The sequence below is a fragment of the Geotrypetes seraphini genome, chromosome 5, assembly GCF_902459505.1.
Source record: "Geotrypetes seraphini chromosome 5, aGeoSer1.1, whole genome shotgun sequence".
Taxonomy (NCBI): Eukaryota; Metazoa; Chordata; class Amphibia; order Gymnophiona; family Dermophiidae; genus Geotrypetes; species Geotrypetes seraphini.
In genome coordinates, this window is record NC_047088.1 from 135,151 (window position 1) to 161,576 (window position 26,426).

General features: G+C 43.4%; 1 protein-coding gene across 1 annotated transcript in view; it reads right to left on the bottom strand.

The window, feature by feature from the left end:
* GCNA (germ cell nuclear acidic peptidase) overlaps positions 1-26,426 on the bottom strand; it is a 137,363-nt gene that overhangs the window by 83,826 nt on the left and 27,111 nt on the right. The window lies entirely within an intron of this gene.

Below are 26,426 nucleotides of genomic sequence, written 5' to 3' on the forward strand. Positions count from 1 at the left end.
ACTTTAAGTAAATTGTTATTCTTCTAAGTTTTGAGTATTTAACCCTCCCACAATCTCACGGGCACTCGTTTCAAGTTTATTGAGATTTTGATTTAAACGCAATATCAAATATTTTCAATGCGTATAAGAAAAATAAATTTGGGGAAATAAATAAAACCATTTGAACAATAAACATACAAACATATCCATAGATGATTAAAATTACATAAGGAGTACAAGGATAAACTACATTTGTTTAAAAATGCGTTCTCCGCGCCTTCTCATAAATTTGTTAACTGGAAGGATCCAGCAATGTGGCCAGATGCCATTCAGGACAAAGACAGAGAAAGAATTGTGCAATTTGGATTAATGATGGAAGATGATTTAAAGCAAATGGCAGAGTCTATGAGTAAAGATCTTGACGGATGTTCTTTTTATGAATATCTCCTCTATGCCAAATCACCCAATGGACGCGAGAAGATTTTAAGGGACTGCCTTAGGTGGAGCATTAGCAGAAAAGTATGTGTGTATTCGGCCCATGGAAGAAGGGGGGGATGTTGGGGGGGGGGGGAAAGGGGTGTGTGGGGGGCCCAATAGGATTGCTCAGTAAGGGGCACCGAAATTTCTGATGGCGGCCCTGTCCACTAGCACACCCAAGTCTTTTTCAAGGTTACTTACCTCTAGCACTGATCCCCCCATTTTGTAGCTGAACATCGGGTTCTTTTTCCCTAAATGCATGACCTTGCATTTCTCTATGTTAAAATTCATTTGCCATTTATTTGCCCACTCCTCCAGTTTGTTTAGGTCCCTTTGTAGGTCTTCACATTCTTCCGCAGTTCTGACCCTACTACAGAGTTTAATGTCATCTGCAAATTTTATAACTTCACACTTCATCCCCGTTTCTAGGTCGTTTATAAATACATTGAACAACAGCGGTCCGAGTACCGACCCCTGCGGAACACCGCTTGTAACCCTCCTCCAGTCCGAGTGGTGGCCCTTTACTCCAACCCTTTGCTTTCTGCCCGCCAGCCAGTGCTTAATCCATCTGTGCACGTCCCCCTCCACTCCGTGCCCAGCTTCTTAAGTAGCCGCTCGTGGGGTACCTTGTCAAAGGCTTTTTGGAAGTCAAGATAAATGATGTCAATGGGTTCCCCTTTGTCCATCTGGCTGTTTATCCCTTCAAAGAAGTGCAGTAAGTTCGTTTGACACGATCTTCCCTTGCAGAAGCCATGCTGGCTCGCCTTCAATTTTCCATTTTTTTCTATGTGTTCAGATGCTGTCCTTTATCAGTGCTTCTACCATCTTGCCCGGAACTGAAGTCAAGCTTACCAGCCTGTAGTTCCCCGGGTCACCCTTTGATCCCTTTTTAAAGATTGGTGTGACATTTGCTATTTTCCAGTCCTCCGGGATCTCCCCAGTTCTCAAAGATAGGTTGCAAATTTGTTGGAGTGTTTCTGCTATTTCGTTTCTTAGTTCTCTTAGTAGCCTTGGATGGATTCCGTCTGGGCCTGGTGATTTGTCGCTTTTCAATCTATCTGTTGGAGAATATCCTCCTGGCTTACCTCTATTTGCAATAGTTTTTCTTCTTTGTCTCCACTTATGATCTCCTCAGGTTCTGGTACATTTGATGTGCCCTCGCTTGTGAAGACTGATGAGAAGAACTCGTTTAACCTGTCTGCTACCTCTTTTTCCCCCTTTACCACTCCCTTTCTGTATCCTTCCTCCCTCGCTGGTTGCTTTCCTTTAACGTATCTGAAGAACGTTTTGAAGTTTCTTGCTTCCCCAGTCAGCATCTCTTCGTATTCCCTTTTTGCTTTCCTAACCGCTCAGTGACATTCCTTTTGGTGTTTTTTGTGCTCCTTTCAGTTCTCCCTGGTTTGGTCCTTCTTCCACTGACGGAACAATTTTTTCTTGTCACTTATTGCTTTCTTCACTTCACTTGTTATCCATTGAGCATGGGTAATTGAACTCCAGCGCACTCATAAAGCTGCAGTTGCCAATTAAGCTGCTAGCTTTCACTCAAGGTGTGCAAAATAACAAAAACATGGAAATGGCGCATAACGCAAGGTTTACCAAAATAATTATTTATTGCTTTTATTTTTCCATCATGGAACTCAAAAGGCTAGTTGCGTTAACGGGATGTCGTTATAGTTGCCAAAATGCTGGCCTTCTGATAACGATCTCAACCCGATACTTCGAAGCGCCCCAATATATACCTTCAGTCCAGTTTGACATCATTTGCCGTCAGCCAATCCACTAACAGAGGTGGTCCTTAAATTTGGACAAAGAAAATTCCTTTACATGTTTAAAAGTTTCAGAAATCATATTTGTTTGTTTACATTCATCCTTGAATATTAACATTTCATAACATATCCAATATTCTTTTTGTCCTTTTAAAAAAGGTATATTAAGAGAACCTGCATTTGTTAAAAAGTGCTGAGAAATTCTCGGCTCTCCCTGTCAGCACAGTCAAGGAGAAGGAGGGGCTGTTTCCCCCTCTCCCTGAAACCTGACAGCTTCATGTTACACCTACACAGTCCTAAGTGTGGGCTTCCAATGCCCCCTTCCTATGCTGGAAACTGGTACAGCAGTTTCTGACTCTAATTATTTCCAGATGTTACCTTAGGATTTTTCCTTAGTTTTCCTTATATAAAACATTTCACTTTAAGTACCCCTTCTTTTACAAATCATTCATACCACCACATATCACACATTCAGGGGCCCCAAACATTCATAGTTTCACATATTATAAGTCATTCATATTTAATGCATGTTATATCTCAGTTTGAGATACGTAATCTAATATGCTCTTCCTAACCAGCCTAAGGCACATCTGGTATCAATTAGAACCACGAGACTAAAAGCGGGAAAAACCTGAAGACTAGGGATATAGGCTGAACACAAAATGGAGTAAAGCCAAGCAGAAGACACAGAAAACCAGAGATGGAGTTCATGTATATCCTGATTTCCTCTATGATCTAGCTTAATAGCAAAGTACATAAAAAGAATATTATTATGCTTTTTCTTAATATTAATCTGTAGTATGTTTTTCTGGTCTTGGCTACATCCATATTCAGATTTTTATTCACCAACTTTTTGTACGCTTCTATTGGGCGTGGCCTTAACTAACACATATGCTTGTATCTAACTAGAGCTACCCAGAATCATACGAAAAGCAGGCATTTTGTAGAAAAACTCCACAAAATACTGCACTATCATGTCCTGACGTCCATTCCATTACCGTCCCATAGACATCGCCCCCTACTGGCCAGGAGCCACTATTCCTCACCATACCGGGTCTTTTATTCATTTTTTGGCACCCTTTCCTAAACCTGGGGATGTACAGCTTTTGTGCTTCTTGCACCGTGTCCTTGAATAGAGACCAGACTTTCTCTATGGTCTCCATCCTTTTTGAGCTATTTCTGAGTTTCTTTCTCACCATTGTTCTCATGACATCATAGTTCCCTTTCTTGAAATTGAGCGTTGTCGTTGTGGTCCTTTTCACTTTTGTTGTTCCTACTTCTAATCTGTACCGGATCATGTTGTGATCGCTGTTTCCTAGTGATCCTACTACTTCCACTTCCTTTGCAGGTCCCCCTAGTCCATTGAGGATTAGGTCGAGAGTGGCATCCCCTCTCGTTGGTTCCTTCACAAGCTGTTCCATGAAGCAGTCCCTCACAGCCTCTAGGAATTCTGCTTCCCTCGCACAGTTGGAGTTTCCAATACTCCAGTCTATCCCGGGGTAGTTAAAATCCCCCATTACCATCACACTTCCGTTTTTGCATTCCCGCCTAAACTCTTCTCCCAGTTCTTTGTCATTTGCTTCTGTTTGCCCAGGTGGGCGATAGTACAACCCCAATTTTATGTCAGCTCCATTTCTTCCTGGTAATTTGACCCATAATAATTCCAATCCTTCCACCTTTGCTGCCGTATCCACTCTGGTCGAGTGAACAGTGTCCCTTATATATAGTACTATTCCTCCACCTTTCTTGCGAGTCTTGTCTCTCCTATAGAGTTTGTACCCTGGCAGTACCACATCCCATTTGTTTTCCTCATTCCATCATGTTTCCGTGATTCCAATGATGTCCAGGTTCTCTCTTTTGGCCGCGATTTCCAGTTCTCCTATTTTGGTCCTTAGGCTCCTTGCATTCACGTACAAGCAATTTAAGTTCTGGTTATTTATTTTTTCTGCTGTTTTTCCTCGTGTTTTGCTCCTCTTTCCATCCCCCTCATGGGCTGCCAGCCCCTGATTTCCATTTCGTTCTTCCTCATCCTGTGGTGCGCCTTCTTCGACCTCAACCTGTTTCCTCATGTCCACCTGGTCTTTTAGCTCTTGCTGATTCCTCATGTCCACCTGGTCCTTAAGCTCTTGCTGTTTGCTCTTCTTCCTGTTCTCAAGTTTCTCTAGTTTCTGCTTGCTCTTCTCTTTGTTTTCTAATTTCTCCTGATCCCTTGATCCCTGTGGTTCGTTTTTTGTTTCTTCCCAGCATTTTTCACGCTCAGTATCTTCTTTTGATACTCTTGCCTGAACCGTCGACGTCAGGTCGACTTTCCCCTTCTTCTCAGTTTAAAGCCTTCTCTATTTCTCTCTTGATGTTGTTCGCCAGTAGTCTCGTTCCTGCCGTGCTCAGGTGTAGTCCATCCCTTCTGAAGAGCTTGTTCTTCCCCAAAAAAGTTGTCCAGTTCTTCACAAAGTGTAAACCTTCCTCTTCGCACCATCTCCTCAGCCATGCGTTTATTGCTTGTAGCTCGGTCTGCCTCTTCACGACTGCCCCCAGTACTGGCAGGATCTCTGAGAATGCTATCTTCTGCGTCCTCAGCTTCAGTTTCCTCCCCAGGATCTTGAACTGCTCAGTTAGTGTAGTTCTGATGTAATTTCTTCTATTAACATCATTTGTTCCAACGTGGATTACCACTGCTGTCTCTTCTGTCTCAGCTCCTTCCAGGATCCTCTCGATTCTGTCGGTGATGTCCTTCGTTCTTGCCCCTGGGAGACATGTCACTAGCCGGTCTTCTCTCCCTCCTGCTATGTGACTGTTCACCTCTCTCAGGATTGAGTCTCCCACTATGATTGCAGATTTCCCCTTTTTCAGCTTCCTCATCTGTCTCAAATCTGTGTCCTCGGTGTGGTTCAGTACTTCTCCCTCGGGGTTCTGGTGAATCTTCGCCTCCTCTGTTTGCTCGACGGGAGTGGATCGTAAGAAAGCCACTGAGGCTGCCATCACTCGAACTTTGTGCACCGTAACACGTCCCTTGAGGTGAAACCAAGCCTGAGCATAGCAGAAGGAAATACAGGCTGCCAATCACGTAGAGATAGTTCTCTGGGTGACAGTTCGGCATAGCCTGTTAGGATCAAAGGAGATAAACAATTGAGGTGAAGTCCTGTGCGACTTAGTTCTTTGTTGATAGTACACTAGAGCACGCTCTTACAGTCCAATGTATGAAGAGCTGCTTCTTCAGGATGAGAATGAGGCTTTGGAAAAAAGACTGGAAGTACAATGGATTGATTCGGATGAAATTCTGTAACAACCTTTGGTAAGAATTTAGGATGAGTGCAAAGAACCTCCTTGTCATGATAGACAACATCTCTGTACAGGCAAGAAAATCATGCTCATACAACTAGACTTCTATGCAGCCTTCGATCTGGTAGACCATAACATCCTCCTACAAACGCTAGACTCCATAGGAATCTCAGGCAAGGTTCTCTCATGGTTTAAAGGTTTCCTACAATCCAGAACCTACAACAATTAAAGAACAACCTAAAACAATTAAAGAAAAATCAGAACCATGGTCCAACCCTTGCGGAGTTCCCCAGGGATCACCTATATCTCCCACACTATTCAACCTATATATAACCTCGCTCAGCTCCTGCCTATAGCTACGCAGATGCCATCACCTTTCTTCTCCCCTTCGACCACCCAGAACCCACCATAACAGGCACAATACACAAAACACTCGAAACAGTAGCAACATGGATGACTGAACACAAACTAAAACTCAACCCTGACAAAACAAATTTCATCCTCCTAGAAAACAACAAAAACTCCAACCTTAACAAACATAGCAACAAACTCGATCTCATACCCCATTCAACCCACACTAAAACTTCTTGGAGTACTGATTGACAGAGGCTGTACCATGCAACCTCAAATCAACAAAGCAATAAAAGCATCATTCATGACTATGAGAAACTTATGACAAATCCGAAAATTCTTCAACAAGAAACAATTCCAACTTTTGGTACAATCTCTTTTCCTTGGACTAATTGACTACAGCAAAATACTATGACTCCCTTGCCCAGTGACCATGATAAAGCAATTACAAACAATACAAAATACAGCCTTAAGACTCATCTACTCATTGAAAAAATATGACCACATCACAGAAGCATACCACGACTCACACTGGCTGAGGACAACTTCTGAGCAGATCTACTGAAGCAATCGGACGGTAACTTTGCGGAATCAGATTCTGAGAAGGCAGAACTACTAAACCAATACTTCTGTTCAGTATTCACCCGAGAAGCGCCGGGAGTTGGTCCACAGCTGCAGACGGGAGATAACCAGAAAGACCCGTTTCAAGATTTTGAATTTACGCCCAGTAGCGTCTACGACGAACTATCAAGACTCAAAGTAAAAAAAGGTTATGGGACCAGATAACCTACATCCCAGAATGCTAAGGGAGTTAAGGGAAGTCCTGGCAGAACCATTATCTGTTCTTTTCAATCTTTCCCTAAGCACAGGAAGGGTCCCCTTGGACTGGAAAACCGCCAACGTAATCCCACTCCACAAAAAGGGCTGCAGGACAGAGACAGCAAACTACAGACCAGTGAGTCTCATGTCTATAGTGTGTAAACTCATGGAAACACTGATCAAGCAGAATATTGACACAATCCTAGACGAAGAAAAACTACGTGATCCACACCAACACGGGTTCACCCGGGGTAGATCCTGCCAATCTAATCTGATTAGCTTTTTTGACTGGGTTACTAGACAACTGGATGCTGGAGAGTCACTGGACGTAGTGTATTTGGACTTCAGTAAAGCATTTGATAGCGTCCCTCATCGAAGATTACTGAACAAGCTAAAATCGATAGGATTAGGAGACACTCTAACTACATGGGTTGGGGATTGGCTGAGCGGCAGACATCAAAGGGTAGTGGTGAACGGTACCCCATCTGAAGCATCGGACGTGATAAGTGGAGTGCCGCAGGGCTCGGTCCTGGGTCCGATTCTATTCAACTTATTCATAAGAGATATGACGCAAGAACTTAGGGGAAAGGTATCGCTGTTCGCAGACGACGCCAAACTTTGCAACATAGTAGGCAGAAGCTTATTACCTGATAATATGACACACGATCTACTGCTGCTGGAACAATGGTCAACTACTTGGCAGCTTGGCTTCAATGCTAAAAAATGCAAGGTAATGCACCTGGGAAAGAGAAACCCGCGTAGAACTTATGTACTAAATGGTGAAACCTTGGTTAGGACCACAGCGGAACGCGATCTAGGAGTGATCATTAGCGAGGACATGAAGGTTGCCAATCAAGTGGAGAAGGCTTCCTCCAGAGCAAGACAAATGATGGGATGTATCCGCAGAGGTTTCGTCAGCAGGAGACCTGAAGTTATGATGCCATTGTACAGAGCCATGGTGAGGCCTCACTTGGAGTACTGCGTTCAGTTTTGGAGACCTCACTACCGAAAGGACGTGCTGAGAGTCGAGTCGGTGCAGCGAACAGCCACCAGGATGGTCTTGGGGCTCAAGGATCTCACGTATGAAGAAAGACTAGAGAAATTGCGGATGTACTCACTTGAGGAAAGAAGGGAACGAGGAGATATGATTGAAACGTATAAATATATCACGGGGCATATCGAGTCAGAAGATGATATCTTCCGGCTCATGGGACCCTCGACCACCAGAGGGCATCCGCTAAAAATCAAGGGAGGGAAGTTTCATGGCGACTTCAGGAAGTATTTCTTCACCGAGAGAGTTGTGGATCATTGGAACAGACTCCCAGGTGATAAAAGCCAGCAGCGTGACGGATTTTAAGAGAAAATGGGATACTCACGTGGGATCTTTAAGGGAGTAAACTCAGGGGGGGAGGATACTTGGAATGGGCAGACTTGGTGGGCTATAGCCCTTTTCTGCCGCTTTTTTTCTATGTTTCTATGTTTCTACTAGACTGAGATCTCTTGGTTTTATTAAGAGTGTTCCAACTCTGCTCATGTTGAGTCAGTTTTTATTTGGCAGACTCCACCTTCTCACCAAAAAGCTCTTCCCCTACACACGGTATATTGGCTAATATATCTTGAAGATTGAGATCCATGTCCGATATTCACAACCTTGCCAAATGCCTCTTAGCTATGGCCATAGACAAAGCTCTGGATGTTAACTCAAACACATCAAATGAAGTGCGAGCTTTATACTTCCTTGTTTGTGTTAAAGCAAGAGTAACATGCTTAAACTCAGGTAAATGAGCTGGTGGAATATACTGCTCAAATACTGATACTTTTTTTTTTTTTTTACCAATTGTTTGAGATAAAAGGACATGAAAAAAATTGTAATTCAATACCCTATTGGCTAACATTGAATTCTGATACAAACATCATCCAAATTTATTCATGGTTCTGCCTTTACGTTCCAGAGGAGCTGTAGCATAAACTCTGGAACTAGATGTTTCAAGGAGAAATAATCCTATAGAGAGAATCCAACTTGGGAACGTGAAGCAGTGCCAAAGCTTTACCATGCTCTACAGCCAGAGGTGGAGCAGTGCCAGTCAGCTGGAGCTGCTCTACCTCTGTCAGTGGAGTCTCCCAATTCTTTAGAAGAGACTCTTTCAACACAGCATGAAGTGTAATTTTAAAAGTTCTTTAGGAGGGTCATCGTAACCTAATGCCTCAAGCAACTCAGTTCTAGGTTCCATTTCTGCTTCCAATTTTACAGGAAGCTCTTTACCCAACTGCCTGATGTATTTGGTGAAAGACAGACTTTCAGGAGGGGATCTTCTCCTAGGTGGTGGGGGAGATGGTTCTGAAAGTATACCATAAGATTCAGGAGCTGACAAATCGCCCCCCCCCCCCCCCCGCCGATCTGACATTAAGTCAGAGTCCTGATCAAGTTTCATGGATTCTTTATGATGTCAGTACAGACCTGATACTGATGAAAGGGATTGCTGGTATCTTAATGTATGCTTCCAATCCAATCCTTGGTCTTATATACTGGGTCATTCCGAGAAAGGGACATTACAATACAATGTACTTGTTAACCCTTTCAGGACCAAGGGACATATTTGTCCCATAACTTTAAAATCCTATAAATTTTGATTGGGATAGTCTACAGTTCTAAATTTGATATGTACGGATTCCATATGATACTGCCTTTATGTAAACAAACTGGTTCCGACATTCATTCATTAGCGTCGTTGCCAGATTGACGAGAAGATTCACTTGCCACACTGTCCATAAGCCAGAAGTTTGATTTTTTTTTTAAAAAATAATATTTCACAAAAAAAATCAATTTTTTGGCATCTGCAAGCCCTTTTTACCATAAAAATGTCGTCAAAACCACAAAAATTGGCCTACGATCCTTATGGTCCTGAAAGGGTTAACCGCATTACCAAAAGTTCTGTGCGGTTTACAAAAAATTATTAATTATAAAATATTACATAGAAAGAATGGATTAATTAGTCAAATATTTAAGGAAAAAATAGGTTTTCAACTTCTTCCTAAAATGTTTGTAAGAATCAGCGGAAAGCAGCAATGAATGAAATTCCTTTTCATGAGAAGCTGCCTGGAATGCTAGGACATGATTGAGGAATTTCTTACTTTTACAACCTTTTACGGGAGGGAAATTGAACAAAGTATGTTTTTTTCCTACTATTGTTATGTGTAACTATAATGAAGCTATCAATCAGATAAATTGGGGCCGAGTAATAAAGAATCTTATAACAAAAACAGCCCAGCTTGAACAAAATCCGAGCCTCCATAGGCAACCAATGAAGTTCATAATAAAACGGCGTTACATGATCATATTTTTTCAGTCCGTAAATCAGTCTAACTGCTGTATTTTGAATTATATAGTCTTGATGACTGATAAGTAAATGATATTACAGTAGTCAAGGAGACTCAGTAAAAGTGATTGAATCAGTAGCTTAAAAGCAGAAAATTCAAAGTAAAGTCTAATTGTTCACAATCTCCATAAAGTAAAATAACTTTTATGTACAACGGCTTCTATCTGACTTTTCATCGTGAGATGTTGGTCTAAAACGATTCCTAATATTTTAATCGTAGGGTGAATTTTGTAAGATGTTGAATGAATTTCAATAGACGGTTCATTTGTAATTTTACTAGGGGATGTTTTGTCAGAATTAAGCTTTATTTTAAATTGCTGCATCCAAAGATTCATCCTTTCTATTACAGTTTCAATTGTGGTAGAAATCTGAGATAGAACCAAATAATAAGGTATGACTATTGTTATGTCATCAACCTTCAACTAGATAGTGAACTTCACTATCAGTTAGTGCATCCTTATACTTTCTTTCATCTGTTTACTTTTTCAGGAACCTCAGCGCCACCACTCAGAGCTCAAATTTATTCATTGCTCTAAGCTTTAAGTGTTAGCTCCTCATCGGATCCTTTTTATAGCTGAGGTTCCTGAAAAAGTAAACAGATGAAAGAAAATATAAGGATGCACTAACTGATAGTAAAGTTCACTATCTAGTTGAAGGTTGGAGACTTATTAGATAAAGCACCCTTAAATCGGATTGAATATTGTGCATGGTGTGATTATTGTTATGTCATTGGCATAACTAAATATCCAAGTACTTTAAGCACGAACCAAGGGACGCGAGATAAACAATGAATAATGTAGGTGATAACAGGGAACCCTGAGGGACACCACATGGATTTTTCCAACTAAAAGAGTGTTGAGACTGGAATCTAACTTGATAAGATCTTGATTCCAGAAATCCCTTAAACCATGAATAAACTTTACCATCTAATCCTAAAGCATATTAAAAGATTAGTATGATCTACTAGATCAAAGGCACTACTTAAATCAAACTGGAGCACCAGAGCACTTTCACCTTTACTTATTAAGTTATTCAGGTAATCTAACAGAGCAGCTATTACAGTCCTTTATTTATTAGTTAAGAATTTCTTTAAAAAATACATTTTCAAAGTTTTTCTAAAAAGTGTTAAAGAAAGGAGTCTAATTTCTGAAGGAAGATCATTCTAGATTTTCACCAAGGCAAATGCCATAGAGTGAGAAAACCTACCTAAGGTTTGTATACCCCTAGTGGAAGGGAATATTAATTTAAATTTGTGTATTTCTCAAGATGAAAGGGGTTGTTGAGAATTAAAAGAAAGAGTAAGTAATGGGGAAAAGATCCCATATAAACTTTTAAATACAACACTGGCGCATTTAAATTGAACCCTCCAGTATACCAGAAGCCAAAACAGTGCCCTCAGTAATGGAGTGACATGATCATATCTACTATTACCAAATATTAATTTGGCAGCCGTGTTCTGAATAAGCTGCAATCTCTTTAAATTGCACTTAAACTGATATAAAGGGAGTTTACATAATCCAGATGAGCTGATATAATAACCTAGACCAACACGGCAAAATGTTGCTTATGGAAAAAACGATGGACCCTCCTCAACATCCGGAGACTGGGAACGTCGGCATTTAGATGAATGTCGATGACTTGATGAAGAATGTTGACGTTTTGATAAAGCATCTTGATGTCCTGAAGATGACCTTCTATGCATCAATGCAGAATCTTGATGAAATGAAGAATGTTGATGCCTCGATGTAGAATCCTGGTGCAGATATAGGTTGATGCTTCAATGATCGGCGCTATGATGCAGATGATTGTCGGTGCTTGGATTGAGAGCATCGATGTCCTCTGGATACAGGAAGATGCTCCAAAGATGAGCATCGACATCGACTCAAATGCCGATGTGAAGCAAAGTGACATTTAGAAATTCTATTGTGCACTGAATCCTTTCCCTTCCATATAGTAGATCATTCCAGAGAAACTTACTGCCAAGCATCTTATCAATTTTATATACAAACCTCACATCTGGCCAATTTCCAACTCAATGTAAATGTGCATTACACTTCTCCCTCGTTATTCGCGGCAGAGCCGGACCGTGAATGGCGAAAAACCGCGAATATCTTAGTGCAATTGTAATACATCCTGGATAATTCTTTTGTAATCCGCCTTAAACTGCAAGGTAATGGCGGAATAGAAATCCCTAATGTAATGTAATGTAAGTGGCCCTGGAAGCAGATGTTCATGCATAACTTTATACCTGTTCTGAGGTAAATGTAAACACCTCAGAACAGAGACTACGGGAACTCCCCATAGCCATTTCCTAATGGCTATCTGCACGGGGCAGGAGCCTAGGAAGATTGCTCCTGCGCCGAAAACCAGCTAGACCACCAGATAAGGCCAGGATGCCGGGGGGAAGACAAAAATATGGGGTTTTTTTCCCTCCTACCCCCCCCAAAAAAATTTCGTTTATGTGAAATTGCGAGTAGGGAAACCGCGAATGGGGAGGGGGAAGTGTAGTGTGACTCTTGACCCACAAATTCCAGCCCAAAATAGACCAGTTTTGAATTTAAGCTTTCTTTCAAAGATCCTAGAAAAGATATTTTTCCAGAAAAGACAACACCTGGATATAAATTCTCACCCTAGACTGGTGGTCTTCATTGCAAGGTCCACAAGCCAATGACGGCCCTCAGACTTCTGAGGAGGCCCACAGAGCCTGTCTAGAATTTCATCCCCCACCCCGGCAGGATCCAGCACTTTTTTACCCTTTTTTTCTAATGCTACACTCTTCTGGCCACAGACAGTGTGAATGAAGTAAAACACATTGCCTTTGGCATCCCTGGAAGCTTTCCCTTTGCTACGGGTAGGTACTGAGTGCAGCGTGAGGCCTTGTTGCAAGGAGTTGAATGCTTGGAGTGTTTGGACTGCTATGTTTATCATGAGGTAATTATCAGCATAACCATTTAACACAACCTCAAGATTTATATTTTATTCTTCTACATAGTCCAGAACCTCAGAGACAACTCCATCGATTCATTTCAAACTTCTTTCATATAAATATTTCAAATGTATTTGTGGCCATAAAAGTCGGGGAGCAAGCCAACATGTTTCGCTTCCTGCTTTTTGAAGGCTAGCCCCCTATAACCAATCTATTTTCAATCTCATCATTTTTTACTAACCTTTATACTACAGACATCTATCTTTACCACTTTCTCAATCAAAATAGCGTCATCATCTAAAACCTCCCTTTTAAAAACCCTGCTGTTACAGCAGCCGGCTCCTACATCATTTTACGGTGTCAGCTGTCTGTAACGTCAGGATTCCCCATTATCTTAAGCTAGCAAATCTTCTATTTATCTAGTGCAGGAGTGTCAAACTCAAATGGTTTCAAGGTTTACTAAAAATTTCTTATACCGCTAAATCCAAAATTCAAAGTGGTGTACAATAAAATCAATTATCAGCGTACAATAGCAAATCACACAAGGGGCCAAAATCTAACATACAGAATAAGTCATGGGCCAAATTTTTAAAATTAAGATATTTAAGTTTTAGCAGAAGTATAGAGATACAACCTCTCCAACCCTACATCAGCTCTGTGGTATAAACAAAATAAATAAATAAATAAATGACTTTCCTCTCTTTTAGGTCCTAGTTCATGCTTGCTGTCTAATAGAGAATGACATGTGGCTGTTAGCCGCGGGTAACCCGCTGAAAAGGTGGAAAAATAAATGGTTACCGCGGGTATGGGGATAAGCCTATTCACCACCCCGTTGAGTGGTGAATGGCCTTGTCTCTGCAGTTAAGGGAGGGTACACATATGGTCACAGATTGCGCAGTCCCCTCTATCATGCTCACCGCCATCCGAGCATCTCCCTCTCTTGGCGATTTTTAATTTTTGCTCAACAAGCAGCCAAAGCCTTAAAGTTGTGTGCGGCTGCAGGAAAGTTCTCCTCTGACGCAACCGGAAACAGGAAGTTGCGTCAAACGAGTAGTTTCTGGCAGCTAGACGTAACTTCAAGGCTCCGGCTGCTTGTTGAGCGCAAATTAAAAATTGGCAGCGAAAGGAAGGAGAAGGAAGGGAGATGCTCGGACCGCGGCGAGAGAGAGAGAGAGCGAGAGAATGGATCAAAGAGTCTAATTGCTGAGCTAATCCAATCCATCAACCAAAATCTACCCCCAGCCTAACTCAGGGTGGATACTCCAATAATACATAACATGTAAAGAAGTAGTAATTGAACAAACTCACACATAGCCCTTGCAAAAAACATCTCCCACCCATAGTCCCCCCTCCCCAACCACCCCCACATCCCCCTCATTTCCCCCTCATTTCTATTCCCCCCTGGATCAGACACATCTACAGATCCCACCAGCGTGGGCCTGAAGGTGTGTGAAATCATGAAAAGATGCCCTCCCGAGCCCCGAGTCAAATCATCAAAATAACCAATAGTGTATGAATATCCATAGGGTCTCCAAATCTGAGACTAGTAATAATACAACGGTGCAAAATAAATAAAACTTGGTAAACACACATAAACATAAGATCCACCAATATAGCAAATCTTGTAGCATAAGTTGTTAATTAGCTTCTGCTAATAAATGATTAGGTCACAGCTATATAAAAGTCTCGACTCTTATCAAGTAGGGTCCTGTGATGAAATCACATGGGTATTGATATACAGTGCTGCGTCCTCCGAGGTGTCAAAAGAGTGCCACTGGCCCTGATGTTGAAGGCGCAGAAGAACTGGATAGAGAAACATAAAACACAGCTCTTTCTTTGCCAAAGTAGAGCAGAGCGGGTAAAATTTTTTCAGTTTCTCCAATAAAGCCGCAGAGTAGTCCTGGAAAATGCGGACCTCTGAATCTTCAAACTTTAAGCTATCTCGAAGTCATTTGTATTTGCGTAAGATCTCGACCTTATGGTTGTAGTTAAGCAGCTTGGCGATGATCATTCACGGGTGCGCTTCACAATTCCGCTCCTTGCCCAAGCAGTGTGCCCGCTCCAAATGGATGGGGCCCAAATCCTCACATAAGGGAAACTGATCCCGGAGCCAGTTTTCCAGCATCGACACAATGGAGGATCCAGTCACAGTCTCCGGGATCCCCAGGAATTGTAAGTTCGACCTACGGGATCTATTTTCTAGATCTTCTAGTCTTTCAGCCTGATTGTGAGTAAGATCCCGTAAGGTCTGAATAGCCGCCGCTTGTTCCCCCTGCGCGCCATCTAGGCGAGAAACACAAGTTTCCAGCTCTGTGGTGCGTCTGGCCATGTCAATGAGAGTATCATCAAGTTTCTGTAATTGTGCGGAAAGCTTGTCTAAGCTAGGCTGCATCGCTGTAGTTACCGCCTGCGTTATACCTCTGAGGGCCTCCGGGGACAGCTGACTCACCTCCGCACTAGAGCCCAGCGCCATTTTGTCATCGGCCGGCTTCGGACGCTCGTGGACTTTTTTAGTAGAATTCGTGGCCATGGAGAGCACCGCTGGAGACAAATATTTGTTCATGCACTGACCCCGCAGCAAATAATCACGTATATATCTTCCAATTGTCCAAGCAGCGGTATAAAGGCAAATAAGACTCGGGAGCTCAGGCAGAGCGCGACTGCCCTTGCTTACTGCATCATGTGACCCCCCCTCTAATCACAAAATATAAAATAAATTAAATTTTTTTCTTTTTGTTGTCTGGTAATTTTATTCTTCAAATCACATTAGGCTCAGGCTTTGGTTTTAGGTTCCTTCTGTCTTCATCGTGGCATGGCTGGCTCTTGAAGGTAAAATATACGCAAGAGGAGCTGGGGAGGAGATGCCGAGTCCGACACGGGGACAATTTTTTTACCGCTCCCACAGGGCGGTAAAAGGTCTTGTCCCCATGGGGCGGTGAAAGTCTTGTCCCCGTTCCTGTGGTAAACCAGTTGCAGATATCTTCACTCCTGCGGATTTACTGCGGTGACCACGGTAAATGGTTCCTGTGTCATTTTCTATTTACTACCACTCCGTTTGTCTTCTCTGTGACCTGGTATTCAGTCTTATCCTGTTTGTTCCTCTTCTGCCTGTTCTTTCCCCCGTTTTGCCATAAAAAATTGTTTTGCTTGAGGAATAGCTACCAGAGGATAATGACATCGAACTTCCAGAATTCACACTACTACTCAGGGAAAATACAGTGGAATGGAAAAATGTGAAATAGGAGCATGAATGTGGACTTTACATGACCACAAAAAAGCAAATGGTAATCTTAGCAAAATAAATATTAAAGACCATTTACAAAAAAATAAAAAATGAACACTGATTCTAAATTTACTCATTAAATCATAACATTTAATTAAATTAATTTAAATACTATAGGGACTAGCCTCAGACTTAGGAGTACATCTTTCCCATATTGGGATTTCTTCAAGAGAAGAGTGAAGCGTTCTTTTAAGAACATAAGAATTGCCGCTGTTGGGTCAGACCAGTGGTCCATCGTGCCCAGCAGTCTGCTCACGCGGCAGCTCTTGGTCAAAGACCAGAGCCCTGAGACTAAGAACATAAGCAGTGCCTCTGCTGGGTCAGACAAGGGGTCCATCCTGTCCAGCAGTCCGCTCACGCAGCGGCCCATCAGGTCCAGGACCTATATAGTGATATCTATATCCTTCTATCCCTTTTTTCTTCAGGAATTCATCCAATCCCTTCTTGAACCTTGATACCGTACCCTGTCCTATCACACCCTCTGGAAGCGCATTCCAGGCATCCATCAACCTTTGGGTGAAGAAGAACTTCTTAGCATTGGTTCTGAATCTGTCCCCTCTTAATTTTATAAGAACATAAGCAGTGCCTCTGCTGGGTCAGCCCTACCTGGTAACGTTCTGGTTCAGCAGGAACTTGTCTAACTTTGTCTTGAATCCCTGGAGGGTGTTTACCCCTATGACAGACTCCGGAAAAGCGTTCCAGTTTTCTACCACTCTCTGAGTGAAGAACTTCCTTACATTCGTACGGAATCTATCCCCTTTCAATTTTAGAGAGTGCCCTCTCGTTCTCCCTACTTTGGAGAGGGTGAACAACCTGTCCTTATCTACTAAGTTTATTCCTTTTAGTACCTTGAATGTTTTGATCATGTTCTCTCTCAGTCTTCTCTGTTTGAGGGAGAAGAGGCCCAGTTTCTCTAATCTTTCGCTGTACGGCAATTCCTCCAGCCCCTTAACCATCTTAGTCACTCTTCTCTGGACCCTTTCGATTAGTACCGTGTCCTTCTTCATGTATGGCGACCAGTGCTGGATGCAGTACTCCAGTTGAGGGCGAACTACGGCCCGGTACAGCGGCATGATAACCTTCTCCGATCTGTTCTTGATCCCCTTCTTTATCATTCCTAGCATTCTGTTCACCCTTTTTGCCGCCGCCGCACATTGCATGGATGGCTTCATCAACTTGTCGATCATAACTCCCAAGTCTCTTTCCTGGGAGGTCTCTCCAAGTACCGCACCGGACATTCTGTATTCGTGCATGAGATTTGTTACCTAAATGCATCACTTTACACTTATCCACGTTGAACCTCATCTGCCATGTTGATGCCCATTCCTTGAGCCTGATTATGTCACGTTGCAGATCTTCGCAATCCCCCTGCGTCTTCACTACTCTGAATAACTTTGTATCGTCCGCAAATTTTATCACCTCACTCGTCATACCAACGTCTAGATCATTTATAAAGATGTTGAAGAGTATGGGTCCAAGCACTGAGCCCTGCAGCACCCCACTGGTGACGCTCTTCCAGTTTGAGCATTGTCCATTTACTCCAACTCTGTTTCTTATGATCCAGCCAATTTTTAATCCACGTGAGTATTTAACATAAGAACATAAGCAGTGCCTCTGCCGGGTCAGACCAGAGGTCCATCCCGCCCAGCAGTCCGCCCCCGCGGCGGCCCAACAGGTCATGACCTGCCTTAATCACCAGAACGGGCCCCCTTGCCCCCTAGGTTTCTCATCGAAGTCCTATCTTCCCATCAATGTCCTAACCCTCCAGCCTTGCACCTGCACGACCTGGTGAGCTGTCTATACTTATGCAACACCCCAGCACCTCCCTCAGTACCCCACGATCCCCTTTTCCCTCAGGAATCTGTCCAATCCCTGTACTGTACTCTGCCGGATCACTTCCTCCGGGAGCGCATTCCATTTGTCCACGACCCTTTGGGTGAAGAAAAACTTCCTTGCATTTGATTTGAACCTATCTCCCTTCAGTTTCTCTGAGTGCCCCCTCGTACCTGTCGTCCCTTTTAGTCTGAAGAACCTGTCCCTGTCCACCCTCTCTATGCCCCTCTCTATGCCTCTCTATTTCACCCTCAATTCCATGGCTTGCAATTTTTCAAGTAGGCGTTCATGCGGAACCTTATGCAACGCCTTCTGAAAATCCAGATATACAATGTCGACTGGGTTGCCCTTGTCTATTTGTCAGTTTACTCCCTCAAAGAAGTGCAGCAAGTTCGTCAAACATGATCTGCCTTTGCTAAAACCATGCTGACTGGTCCTCATCAGCCCGTGTCCATCAAGGTGATCAATGATGCATTCCTTTATCAGCGACTCTACCATCTTTCCCGGTCTTGAGGTCAGACTCACTGGTCTGTACTTTCCCGGATCTCCCCTCAAACCTTTCTTGAAGATCGGTGTAACATTTGCCACCTTCCAGTCTTCCGGAATCTTTCCCGATTTGTTTGACAGATTGCCTATTAGTTGAAGCAGTTCAGCTATGGTCCCTTTCAGTTCCTTGATGACCCTTGGATGGATGCCATCCGGTCCCAGGGATTTATCGCTCTTAAGCCTATCAATCTGCCTACATACCTCCTGAAGGAGATAATCCTGAAGGAGAACAATTAGACGAATTGAGATTATGAAGTACGGTTTCGAGTTTCAAAGATGGCATGCTGATTCTTTAAAGCAGGGGTGTCCAAAATTAGGACTAAGGGCTGCATACGGCCCCGTTAAGTATTTTGTGCGGCCCAGGTTGATGCAGTATTTTCCTCTGCTGCCCCTGGGTGTTTACCGTCTTGCCGGCTCCTTCCTGTTTTGCTGCAGCGTTTGCACAGCCCCAGAAACATTTTTTTCGGCTAATGCAGCCCAGGGAAGCCAAAAGGTTGGACACCCCTGCTTTAAAGTATATGTGTACCCCATACCTAAACAATTAAGGAAAAATTATGTTCTTATCTGTTAATTTTCTTTCCTTTAGTCACAGCAGATGAATCCAGAGACTAGTGGGATTAGATCCATCAACCAGCAGGTGGAGATAGAGAGAACTGAGTTGTCCTCAGTCTTATTGGATGCACAGCCTCCTGGCCAACCAGTATAGGTCATCTCAGAGCATCCAAAAGAGACACTTAAACTTAAGAAACTCCTTTCCCAGACATATGAAACACGCAAAACCCATACTCAAACAACCAAAAAAGCAACTTCAGCATAAAAAACATATCCAAACCATGCACAATAGCTACGAAGACTGAAACAGGGTGAGGCTCTGGATTCATCTGCTGTGACTAAAGGAAAGAAAATTAACAGGTAAGAACATAATTTTTCCTTCCTTGTCATCAACAGCAGATGAATCCAGAGACTAGTGGGATGAAGCAAAGCAGTCCAAACGTGGGGAGGGAAACAAACACCACTGCATCAATGCCAACGTACCAATGGCCACGGCAAAAGAAGCTCCACACCCAGACCACCACTGTGTATATATAGAGAACCACCAAGATATGGTGAAAATTGCCCCATCCAATGCATGCTAAGCAGCATAAGGTCAAGACAATGTGAAATGACAGTGAATGAACTCTACAAGCAGACAGGGGCTAATCTCAGAATACATGAGAGCACAGACGCAAACAGTATCCAAGAGCATCATGCTGTGGAAACCCAGCTGCCGTGCTCCACCACAAATAGAACTAGTGCAAGCACCAAACTATCGTGACATGAAAGGATACCTAATGAATACGCTATATCCTGCAAGGCCCCTAACCCATCAGAAAGCCATGACATACAGGAAAAAGCACACCATAACAGACCCCCGTCCCCTTGCACGGGTTGAGGGCATGGAGTTTGTAAACACAAAAAGTGAAGGTTCACAAACTAAATAAGAGCCATTTCAATGTAGTAGATTGAAAGTACTCCGAAAAGAGTGAAATTGCGGAACAAATGTAAGAAGAAAACCTCACTGAAGAGAGGAAAGGAGTCACCCCCTGAGAATGCCACAGAAGAGGCATGGCTGAAGGCAGCCTCCTCCCTCCAGCAGCTGAGGCCCACCGAAGGATGCCAATCCAGACTCCAGAAATCACGATGAAAGCAGGAGGAATATAGAAGAACCAAATCAACTGAAATGTGAATAGGTGATACCACTGGAGAGAACAAGTAGAGTCGCACGGACTAACTAGATCACAGGTGTAGTGAGAAGGTAGAATAGAGTCCACCCACATCAGCTATGCCGCAAACACTGTCCAGCAAGGAAGGGACAATATGCAAACAGAGAAACCTCGCTCAGCAGAGGCAGACATCAAGTGAGACAAACCAGAGGGAAAGAGAAAGTCAGGAAGTACCACCCTCACCACAGAACAGGTTACATAAGACATGCGAACAGTAACAGGTATGCGGGAACCAAGGGTAACTGACCCAAACATCAGAAAAAATGGATACTCATCCAGACCCAGCCAGATTCACGGACCAGAAATCCATAAAAATTAAGAAAGATGAGCCCACCAGAAAGGCGTGGAAAGAATAAACGGAGGCCAACCGCTGCAGAAGAAACAACAAGATCTTCCTTTTCCCTGTCTGTGGCCAGCAACTCCCGTTCAGGCCAGTCCCATTTTGCTTGCAACAGCCTCACTTAAGATGTCCAAAGTGACAGTGTTGGTGTCGACTTCCTCTGGAGTGAGAAAGAGAACGTAGTTGTAAGGATGGTAGTGGCCCCCACAATGTGAGGTTAAGGATTGTTGTGGGGGTTATGTTAGAGGCGCCCTTACAAAACGCCAGGTCCCAGGTTCAATTCCCTCACCGAAGATTCACCAGGAATAGAATCAAATGAGAAGCACAGCCAGAGGTGATTGCATAAAGAATATATTATAGAAATAGGCATACAGAAAAGTAGGATTCATAAAAGTTACAATTAAGCATTAAAATTACAGAGATTGCTTCTGTGATCTTGTGAATGAGAGAGAACACACAAAGAAAGAGAGAGAAAGGGGGGGGGGGAGGGTGATGCCCCAAGCTAGCAAGAGAGACCAGAACCAAGAGAGGGGGGTGATGTTGCGAGAGGGCTTTTATAGTTTGGAAACTTATTATAAATACAGAATCTATTGAGCTTCAATAGAACTTAAACATAGTAAACTTGTGCTAGACAGAAGAAGAATAGGCTGAAGTCAAATGTAATTTCTAGTATGCCTCTGACAATAGTTTCTGATTAACCTTAGTTATCTGTGCACCTGGACCCATTGTATATCCTAAGCTGTCCATCCTAAGCATCAGACATTAACACATCTTCTTAGCACCTCTTTCCCCCTCTTAGCTGCAAGTTGGTTTCATTAGGGCTATTTGAAACCGTCTTTAGGGCTATATGAAATCGTCTGCCTGGATGCTTTCTGTGAATAAGCACTCAGGGTCTATCTGCATCTACATTCCAGAGTCAGATTGATATAATTTCCCATAGGCCTTTGCCGACATTAGTTATGCCAACTGAAAATGCTGATTGCTAGCAATAGCTATGTTGACAGTAGTGTACCCAAGCAAGACGCCAGACCACCTGATTGTTCTCTCACCAAAGAGCCATCACGTAACTCAGTGTGGATTATGCTGCCCACCCCTAGGACATGCTTACAAGTGCAATAATCAAGCAACAATAGAAGAAAAATTTGAGTCAAATGCAAGAACCTATAGGCAATGCGATGGATAAATTTGAAAAACAGAATAAACCAAAAAAAAAAGGTAAACCAAACCAGTAAGGTAGAATAGGAAGAAGATAGAAACATAGAAACATAGAAATAGACGGCAGATAAGGGCCCACAGCCCATCTAGTCTGCCCACCTTAATGTCCCTCCCCTACCTTTGCCCTGTGAATAGATCCCATGTGCCGATCCCATTTGGCCTTAAAATCAGGCACGCTGCTGGCCTCAATCACCTGTAGTGGAAGACTATTCCAACGATCAACCACTCTTTCAGTGAAAAAGAACTTCCTGGTGTCACCTCGTAGTTTCCCACCCCTGATTTTCAACGGATGCCCTCTTGTTGTCGTGGGACCCTTGAAAAAGAAGATATCTTCCTCCGCCTCGATGCGGCCCGTAAGATACTTGAACGTCTCGATCATGTCTCCCCTCTCTCTGCGCTCCTCGAGCGAGTATAGCTGTAATTTGTCAAGCCGTTTTTCGTATGGTTGATCCTTGAGTCCCGAGACCATCCGGGTGGCCATTCTTTGCACCGACTCCAGTCTCAGCACATCCTTGCGATAATGCGGCCTCCAGAATTGCACACAGTATTCCAGGTGGGGCCTCACCATGGATCTATACAATGGCATAATGACTTCCGCCTTACGACTGACGAAACCCCTTCGTATGCAGCCCATGATTTGTCTTGCCTTGGACGAAGCCTGCTCCACTTGATTGGCAGACTTCATGTCCTCACTGACGATTACCCCCAAGTCTCGTTCTGCTACCGTTTTTGCTAGGATCTCGCCATTAAGGGTATAAGACTTGCATGGATTCTGGCTGCCCAGGTGCATAACTTTGCATTTTTTGGCATTGAAGTTGAGTTGCCATGTCCTAGACCATCGCTCCAGTAGAAGTAGGTCGTGCATCATGTTGTCGGGCATTGAATCTTCGTCTGTTGTGCATTTGCCCACTACATTACTTAGTTTGGCATCATCGGCGAATAATGTTATTTTACCTCGAAGCCCTTCTGCCAAGTCTCTTATAAAGATGTTGAATAGGATTGGGCCCAAGACTGAGCCCTGTGGTACTCCACTAATCACCTCCGTCATTTCGGAGATAGATCGAAAACAAACAGCTACAGCCACCGACATGTGAAACAGCCAGAGTGGCTTCCTCCCCGTCCAACTGTGTCTAGGGAGCGCAAGGCAGCAACAGGACAGGACAAGCAAAATCTGAGATGCAGCCCCTTAAACATATATCCCTGCGCCTGCCCGCACAGCAGCTATTCCGTGAAAATGTACACATGATACGAAAAGAGAATCCCCTTCTTACCCGAAAAGAGATAAACGAGGCACCATACCTAGATTGGTACATGAAACTCAAGAGTGACCCCTTCGTATCCGAAAATGGGGAAATGAGGCACCATACCTAGATCGGAACAGGATACTCAACCCATAGGAAAAGGTTGAACTGGAAACTGGTTCTCAGTCAGTGGGCGAAAAGACATCGCCAGCCATCAAATCCTAGTGGTACCACATGTGCACAAGCGCAGAGGTACACCTATGGCTGCTGAAGCACTGGTTAGTAGACAACCCGACCAGCAACTGCAGCCACTCGAGCCCCAGGCACTCAAACAGAGAAATAAGTCTGCCAGAAAGTAACAACTGCAAGCGCAGGAAAAAGGAATTCTAATGACCAAACCACAATACCCAAAGGGTAGAAGAGAAAGGTGATACTGAGATAAAGACAGAACCTAAAGCCAAACCCCAAGAGGTGAAAACTGCCTGACTAGCATACTTGAACATTCTACTAGTCAGAAGCACAGAAAGACAGAGACCTGTGACAATGCGAGAGAAGAGAAACAATCTCACAGTCCTCTATATTGGAATTATGACATTGAGAGAACTGTCAAAAGCCAGGAGAGAAAATTTATGTATTTATTTAGTGTTTTTTTTGTTTTAAACACAATGAAAGAGCAGGGAGACAGAACACCCCAAAGCCTAGCGGTGCCTGGCAAAAGAAGTTGAAATAGATGGGGTAACATGTAAGCGAGGCTTACAGTGGTATCATGGTAAACAGCAACAGAGTCTCCTCTCTTATGACGACATGGTCTTGACACCGAGTCACACCGCTTGTGCTATGCGGCCAGGTTATCTGGCATCGCAGTCAGGCGTCTTCGGCATACTATCATGTCCACAGCTTGAGGCTGTGACATTTCTGTGCCATGCTGATAGGGCAGCCTGAATAGGCTCTAGAACCCATTAGTCTATATAGGAGCAGTATCATATAGCCAGAAAAAGGGCAAATTGCTGAAAATAGAGAACATGAACCCAGCACACATGGACAGTCCGTTTTCCACCCCAAGACACTAAAGAAATTAGCCCTGTAAACCAGAAAGAAGAAGCCCATATGGAAATGAGAGACACCGTCAACCATGTGTAGAATACTAAAGGGGAGAGCATACGGCAAGGCGCCGAGAGTTAGAGATAGTAAATGCTTGCTCACCTAGTTCAAAAAGGCAACCAAGTGGGCGCAACAGCAGAAGCCAGGGACTCTGCGTGCCCAGAGAAGTGGTGGGCAAAGGCAACCACCAAAATCCCTAAGGACAAGGAGTCTGAAAGAAAAGATAAAATAATAATAATAGGACCCCCCTAACAGTGCCACAATCAACCAAGACCAAAGGGAAAGCCTAGCCCATAGAATAGACACCAGCAAACATGCCAGCGTCAAGCGACAAATGGTGCGCTAGCCCATTGAAGCTACATACCCCGCACCTGGCCAAGGCAGCCCTGCCAACAACCGCCAGGATAGGAAAACAGCCATATTCCCTGAAGCAGCCAGAGATTTGCTAGGAAGAAAGCCCTGAAATAGAGCAACCGCTGGAGAAAACTGGCCCCTCGACCGCAGAAACAGAAATAAGCAAACCAACAAACCAAGTACTGTAACACATCTACTCGAAAGACACGAAATCGCGGCCCCTGGTACCGTAGCTTAAACCAAAAGGTGCCCCGAGAAAGGTCTCCACTCCAGGACAACCAGTCCCTGCTGTCAGCATTCCAAGCTGCAAACCTCACAACTGAAAGGAAGCGGCCCAACCAAGGCCAGACCAGGCAAGAGGCTTCACATTAGACCAGACTAATAGCAGGTCTCTGTCCTAACAATGATACATACAGTACCATAAAAAGACCGCTGCAGATGCACACAGCCCAACAATCGAAAAGAAGAGGAGGGCAGCAGGAAAAGGGCAGAATATGCAGTAGGCCAGGCAAACATCAAAATTATCCCCAGCCACCTGTGGAAACACACACCTAGACTCAGAAACAGCAACTAATCTCCACAGGATAACGGAAAAGGACCGCCCTGATTATCAAAACAGGGAAAAATAAGAAAATCCAAAAAACAAACCACCATCCCAGTAGAAATCACAGGGAAGGAAGAAACAGATTATACAACTCCCCACCGAGGAAGAAAACCACCTATACGACAAGAAAACTATGCAGCTTGGTCAGAGCACAAAGGTACCTCTGCTGTTGAAGCGCACTGAAAACTAACTCTTCTCAGAGAAGACTCGATTCCCTAGAGCTCCTGAGTCAGCACCAAGAAAATTGAACCGCCACAGTCTACCGGCATGAACACTACATTGGCAAGCAGAATGAACACCTCAGTGAATATCTGCCAATATGTGGACCACGCAACCGTTGCAGACAAACTAAAATGGCCGCGAATGCCATAGGGAAAAAGGAGACCAGCTGACCCGCACTGGGAACATCCACATATCGCTCCCGCTGTCGCCCTCTATAAAGGAGCGAAGACAGCTTACTTTCCCGCCCGACTTACAATGGAGCTATGCCAAAACGCTCAACCGAGCCCTCATCAGAAATACCTCTGAGTAATATCTTATCAGTAGCCACAGATAGTGCTCCAGCGATGGTAGGGCGCTACAGAGGTTTTCTTGCATATTTAAAAAAAAGGAGGTGCCGAATGTATTCACAGTACACTGTATCATCCATCGTCAACATCTAGTTGCCAAAAATTTAAGTGCACGCCTACATAATTCATTACAATATGTAATTAAAGCAATATGCAATTAATTACAATATGTAATAATCAGAAGCAAATCATTGAATGACAGATTATTTAAACAGCTTTGCATTGAAAACGATGAAGAATTTGATCGTTTGCTGCTTTATACAGAAGTTTGTTGGTTGTCAAAGGGTGCCTGTTTAAATAGGTTTTATAAACTGTTTAACTCGGTGCTGGAGTTCTTGAAAGATAAAAATGATGCTTTACGATCCAATTTAATTAAATCCAAAAGTAACATTGCTTACTTGACAGACTTGTTTCAAAAATTTAATGAAAGCAATCTTCAGCTTCAAGGGGATGAAGTGAATTTAATTTGTGACAAAACTTCTTCTGTACAAACGAAACTTTGGACGAGGGGAATTCCGCCAGTTCCCAAATTTATCAGAAGCAGAAAATAAATACGATATACTTTCTTATTGTGAGCAGTTGGTTGCTCTCCATTCAGATTTT